The 7,007-nt window shown below is 39.8% G+C and overlaps 1 non-coding gene across 1 annotated transcript; it reads left to right on the top strand.

Moving 5' to 3' along the window:
- Nucleotides 1-1,888: 1,888 nt before the first annotated feature.
- LOC130959675 (small nucleolar RNA R71) lies at nt 1,889-1,996 on the top strand. The gene has a single exon (XR_009078744.1). It is a non-coding gene; the product is annotated as a small nucleolar RNA R71 (small nucleolar RNA).
- The last annotated feature ends 5,011 nt before the right edge of the window (nt 1,997-7,007 follow it).

Raw genomic sequence — 7,007 nt, 5'->3', positions numbered from 1 at the left:
TGCACTTTTCCCTTCCCCCTTTACTTTTACTGTCATTTAATTCTTGTTAAACACAAATCACTCAAACAAAACTTGATTCGCTTGACTAAATCACCCACTAAACTAAAATTGCTCAATCCTTCAATCCCTGTGGGATCGACCTCACTCATGTGAGTTATTATTACTTGATGCGACCCGGTACACTTGCCGGTGAGTTTTGTGTTGGATCGTTTTCCACACATCAGAACCTCCCAACACCAAACTTAGAGTTTGAATGTGGGGGTTCAACACCAAACTTAGAGTTTGGTTGTGGCCTCCCAACACCAAACTTAGAGTTTGACTGTGGGGGCTCTGTTTTACTCTGTTTTGAGAGAAGCTCTTCATGCTTCCTCTCCATGGTGACAGAGGGATATCCTTGAGCCTTAAACACAAAGGATTCTTCATTCACTTGAATGATCAATTCTCCTCTGTCCACATCAATCACAGCCTTTGCTGTGGCTAGGAAGGGTCTGCCAAGGATGATGGATTCATCCATACATTTCCCAGTCTCTAGGACTATGAAATCAGCAGGGATGTAATGGTCTTCAATTTTCACCAGAACATCCTCTACAAGTCCATAAGCTTGTTTTCTTGAATTGTCTGCCATCTCTAGTGAGATTCTTGCAGCTTGCACCTCAAAGATCCCTAGCTTCTCCATTACAGAGAGAGGCATGAGGTTTACACTTGACCCTAAGTCACATAGAGCCTTCTTGAAGGTCATGGTGCCTATGGTACAAGGTATTGAAAACTTCCCAGGATCTTGTCTCTTTTGAGGTAATTTCTGCCTAGACAAGTTATCCAGTTCTTTGGTGAGCAAAGGAGGTTCGTTCTCCCAAGTCTCATTTCCAAATAACTTGTCATTTAGCTTCATGATTGCTCCAAGGTATTTAGCAACTTGCTCTTCAGTGACATACTCATCCTCTTCAGAGGAAGAATACTCATCAGAGCTCATGAAAGGCAGAAGTAAGTCCAATGGAATCTCTATGGTCTCATTTTGAGCCTCAGATTCCCATGGTTCCTCATTGGGGAACTCAGTGGAGGCCAGTGGACGTCCATTGAGGTCTTCCTCAGTGGCGTTCACTGCCTCTTCCTCCTCTCCACATTCGGCCATGTTGATGGCCTTGCACTCTCCTTTTGGATTTTCTTCTGTATTGCTTGGAGGAGTACTAGGAGGGAGTTCAGTAATTCTCTTGCTCAGCTGTCCCACTTGTGCCTCCAAATTCCTAATGGAGGACCTTGTTTCAGTCATGAAACTTTGAGTGGTTTTGATTAGATCAGAGACCATGGTTGCTAAGTCAGAGTGGTTCTGCTTAGAATTCTCTGTCTGTTGCTGAGAAGATGATGGAAAAGGCTTGCCATTGCTAAACCTGTTTCTTCCACCATTATTGTTGTTGAAACCTTGTTGAGGTCTCTGTTGATCCTTCCATGAGAAATTTGGGTGATTTCTCCATGAAGAATTATAGGTGTTTCCATAGGGTTCTCCTATGTAATTCACCTCTTCCATTGAAGGGTTCTCAGGATCATAAGCTTCTTCTTCAGATGAAGCATCCTTAGTACTGCTTGGTGCATTTTGCATTCCAGACAGACTTTGAGAAATCAAATTGACTTGCTGAGTCAATATTTTATTCTGAGCCAGAATGGCATTCAGAGTATCAATCTCAAGAACTCCTTTCTTCTGATTTGTCCCATTGTTCACAAGATTCCTTTCAGAAGTGTACATGAATTGGTTATTTGCAACCATTTCAATTAGCTCTTGAGCTTCTGTAGGCATCTTCTTCAGATGAAGAGATCCTCCAGCAGAGCTATCCAAAGACATCTTGGACAGTTCAGAGAGACCATCATAGAAAATACCTATGATGCTCCATTCAGAAAGCATATCAGAGGGACACTTTCTGATCAATTGTTTGTATCTTTCCCAAGCTTCATAGAGGGATTCACCTTCCTTCTGTTTGAAGGTTTGGACTTCCACTCTAAGCTTACTCAATTTTTGAGGTGGAAAGAACTTTGCCAAGAAGGCATTGACTAGCTTTTCCCAAGAGTTCAGGCTGTCTTTAGGTTGTAAGTCCAACCATATTCTAGCTCTGTCTCTTACAGCAAAAGGGAATAGCATAAGTCTGTAGACCTCAGGGTCAACCCCATTAGTCTTGACAGTGTCACAGATTTGCAAGAATTCAGCTAAGAACTGATGAGGATCTTCCAATGGAAGTCCATGGAACTTGCAATTCTGTTGCATTAGAGAAACTAATTGAGGCTTAAGCTCAAAGTTGTTTGCTCCAATGGCAGGGATAGAGATGCTTCTCCCATATAAGTCGGGAGTAGGTGCAGTAAAGTCACCCAGCACCTTCCTTGCATTGTTGGCATTGTTGTTGTTTCCGGCTGCCATGGGTTCTTCTTCTTTGAAGATTTCTGTTAGGTCCTCTACAGAGAGTTGTGCCTTAGCTTCTCTTAGCTTTCGCTTCAAGGTCCTTTCAGGTTCAGGGTCAGCTTCAACAAGAATGCTTTTGTCTTTGCTCCTGCTCATATGAAAGAGAAGAGAACAAGAAAATATTGAATCCTCTATGTCACAGTATAGAGATTCCTTGAGGTGTCAGAGAAAAAGAAAATTAGAAGGAAGAGGTAGAAGAATTCGAACTTAGTCAGATAGAGTTCGAATTGTGCATTGAGGAGGATTGGTACTCCATAAATAGAAGGATGCGAGAAGAGGGGAAGAAAATTAAAAAGATTTTAAAAACATTTTGAAAAAACTTTAATTGATTTTCGAAAACCAAGAGTGGGAAAGAAATCAAGTAATTTTTGAAAAAGATTTTGAAATTAGAAATCAAAAAGATATGATTGAAAACTATTTTGAAAAAGATGTGATTAAAAAGATTTGATTGAAAAGTTATGCTTTTAAAAAGATATGTTTGAAATGATATGATTTGAAAAACAATTTAAAAAGATTTGATTTTTAAAAAAATAATGACTTGACTAACAAGAAAAGATATGATTCAGACATTAAACCTTTCTCAACAGAAAAGGCAACATACTTGAAATGTTGAATCAAATCATTAATTGATAGCAAGTATCTTTGAAAAAGGAAAGAAATTGATTTTGAAAAAGGTTTGATTGAAAAGATATGATTTGAAAAAGATTTGATTTTGAAAAACTTTGAAAACTTGAAAAAAAATTGATTTTGAAAACAAAATCTTCCCTCTTGTGCCATCCTGGCGTTAAACGCCCAGAATGGTGCACATTCTGGCGTTTAACGCCCAATGCACTACCTTTTTGGGCGTTAAACGCCCAGCCAGGCACCCTGGCTGGCGTTTAAACGCCAGTCTGTCCTTCTTCACTGGGCGTTTTGAACGTCCAGCTTTTTCTGTATAATTCTTCTGCAGTATGTTCTGAATCTTCAATTCTCTATTTTATTGACTTGAAAGGACACAAATTAAAAATATTTTTGGAGTTTTAATAATGAGGAATAATCAAAATGCAACTAAGATCAAATAACAATGCATGCAAGACACCAAACTTAGCAGTTTGTATACTACGGACACTAACAACATGAAAATGCACATGAGAAACAACAAAACACTCAAGTCAAGAGAATTTAAAGATCAGAGCAAGGAAATCATCAAGAACAACTTGAAGATTAATGAGGACACATGCATAAATTTGAAAAATGCAAGAAGAACAGAAACATGCAATTGACACCAAACTTAAAATGAGACACTAGACTCAAACAAGAAACATACAATATTTTTGTTTTTTTATGATTTTGTAAAATTTTTTTTTCGAAAATTAAGTGGAAAAGAAAATAAAGGTATCAAAATTCTTAATGAGAATTCCAGGAATCATGCAATGTTAGTCTAAAGCTTTTAGTCTAAAGAAATTAGACATGGCTAGCCAAGCTTCAGCAGGACATTGCATTCAAGAGCTAAATTGATGATAATCAATCAGCTTTGGTGATGATAAGAACATCACCTTGAAACACTAGAATTCATTCTTAAGAACTCTGAAGAAAAATAATACCTAATCTAAGCAACAAGATGAACCGTCAGTTGTCCATACTCAAAACAATCCCCGGCAACGGCGCCAAAAACTTGGTGGGCGAAATTGTGATCAGTACAACTTCGCACAACTAACCAGCAAGTGCACTGGGTCATCCAAGTAATAAACCTTACGCGAGTAAGGGTCGATCCCACGGAGATTGTTGGTATGAAGCAAGCTATGGTCACCTTGTAAATCTTAGTCAGGCAGACTCAAATGGTTATGGATGATATATGAATAAAACATAAAGATAAAGATAGAGATACTTATGTATTCCATTGGTAGGAATTTCAGATAAGCGTATGAAGATGCTTGGTCCCTTCCGTCTCTCTGCTTTCCTACTGTCTTCATCCAATCCTTCTTACTCCTTTCCATGGCAAGCTGTATGCAAGGGTTTCACCGTTGTCAGTGGCTACCTCCCATCCTCTCAGTGGAAATGTTCAACGCACCCTGTCACGGCACGGCTATCCATCTGTCGGTTCTCAATCAGGCCGGAATAGAATCCAATGATTCTTTTGCGTCTGTCACTAACGCCCCGCCCTCAGGAGTTTGAAGCTCGTCACAGTCATTCAATCATTGAATCCTACTCAGAATACCACAGACAAGGTTTAGACCTTCCGGATTCTCTTGAATGCCGCCATCAGTTCTAGCTTATACCACGAAGATTCCGGTTAAAGAATCCAAGAGATATCCACCCAATCTAAGGTAGAACGGAGGTGGTTGTCAGGCACACGTTCATAGGTGAGAATGATGATGAGTGTCACGGATCATCACATTCATCAAGTTGAAGAACAAGTGATATCTTGGAACAAGAACAAGCGGAATTGAATAGAAGAACAATAGTAATTGCATTAATACTCGAGGTACAGCAGAGCTCCACACCTTAATCTATGGTGTGTAGAAACTCCACCGTTGAAAATACATAAGAACAAGAGTGATCATTGGTTTCGGCCCCAGAGAGGGAACCAGAAGAACCAAGATCCGATCTAAGAACTAGATGTCCGAAGATGATAAATACAATAGTAAAAGGTCCTACTTATAGGGAACTAGTAGCTTAAGAATTACAAAGATGAGTAAATGACATAAAAATCCACTTCCGGGCCCACTTGGTGTGTGCTTGGGCTGAGCATTGAAGCATTTTCGTGTAGAGACTCTTCTTGGAGTTAAACGCCAGCTTTTGTGCCAGTTTGGGCGTTTAACTCCCATTTTGGTGCCAGTTCCGGCGTTTAACGCAGGGAAATCTGAAGGTGACTTTGAACGCCGGTTTGGGCCATCAAATCTTGGGCAAAGTATGGAGTATCATATATTGCTGGAAAGCCCAGGATGTCTACTTTCCAACGCCGTTGAGAGCGCGCCAATTGGGCTTCTGTAGCGCCAGAAAATCCACTTCGAGTGCAGGGAGGTCAGAATCCAACAGCATCTGCAGTCCTTTTCAGTCTCTGAATCAGATTTTTGCTCAGGTCCTTCAATTTTAGCCAGAAAATACCTGAAATCACAGAAAAACACACAAACTCATAGTAAAGTCCAGAAAAGTGAATTTTAACTAAAAACTAATAAAAATATACTAAAAACTCAACCAAATATACTAAAAACATACTAAAAACAATGCCAAAAAGCGTATAAATTATCCGCTCATCAGTATTCAAAGATGTTAAACATGAAAAACTCAAAACCAAGCAACAAGTTATAACCTCAATAAAAGAAGTCCAACAATGAATATCAAAAACAATTATGCTAAATTAGCATTAAGATAATAGGCAGCAATAAACGACAAACAAAATTAATAATCCAACACTTATAATGAAAAACAGAAATTTAAATGAAAATTTAACTAACTAAACAACTAACTAACTAAAAGAAATGGTTATAGATGGTGATTGGTAGTATTGGATGATGGTTGAAGGGTGGAAAGAAAAGAGAAGAAGGGAAAAGAAGGAAAGAAATGGAAAGAAGAGAAGAAAAGCGGTTGAGTGGTATAGGGCAGTCCACGCGTACGCGTTGTGCGATGCGTAAGCGTGGTGAGGTGAAATGGGTGCGACGCATACGCGTGGGTCACGCCTATGCGTGACATACTGGTGCACGAAATTGTGATCAATACTTTTTCAAAACATAAACAATCCCTAGTAATGGCTCCAAAGACTTGGTGCTCAATACCATGGCATAAACACAACTTCGCACAACTAACCAGCAAGTGCACTGGGTCGTCCAAGTAATAAACCTTACGCGAGTAAGGGTCGATCCCACGGAGATTGGTGGTATGAAGCAAGCTATGGTCATCTTGTAAATCTCAGTCAGGCAGACTCAAATGGGTATAGATGATGAATAAAGTAATAAGATAAAGATAGAGATACTTATGTATATCATTGGTGAGAGCTTCAGACAAGCGTATGAAGATGCCTTCCCTTCCGTCTCTCTGCTTTCCTAATGTCTTCATCCAATCCTTCTTACTCCTTTCCATGGCAAGCTCGTGTAGGGTTTCACCGTTGTCAATGGCTACCTCCCATCCTCGCAGTGAAAGCTAATGCTCACGCACTCTGTCACAGTACGGCCAATCACCGGTTGGTTCCCGCTTCCTACTGGAATAGAATCCCTCTTTTGCGTCTGTCACTAACGCCCAGCAGGTTACAAGTTTAAAGCACGTCACAGTCATTCAATCATTGAATCCTACTCAGAATACCACAGACAAGGTTTAGACCTTCCGGATTCTCTTGAATGCCGCCATCAGGTCCTGCCTATACCACGAAGATTCCGATTAAAGAATCCAAGAGATATTCACTAGAGCCTTGGTTACTTGTAGAACAAGAGTGGTTGTCAGTCACCTTGTTCATAGGTGAGAATGATGATGAGTGTCAATCATCACCTTCATCAAGTTGAAGAACAAGTGATATCTTGGACAAAGAACAAGCGGAATTGAATAGAAAAACAATAGTAATTGCATTAATACTCGAGGTACAGCAGAGCTC

The sequence above is a fragment of the Arachis stenosperma genome, chromosome 10 (assembly GCF_014773155.1).
Source record: "Arachis stenosperma cultivar V10309 chromosome 10, arast.V10309.gnm1.PFL2, whole genome shotgun sequence".
NCBI classification, from domain to species: domain Eukaryota; kingdom Viridiplantae; phylum Streptophyta; class Magnoliopsida; order Fabales; family Fabaceae; genus Arachis; species Arachis stenosperma.
Note: the sequence above shows the minus strand (reverse complement) of the source record. Positions and strands in the feature narration are given on the sequence as shown.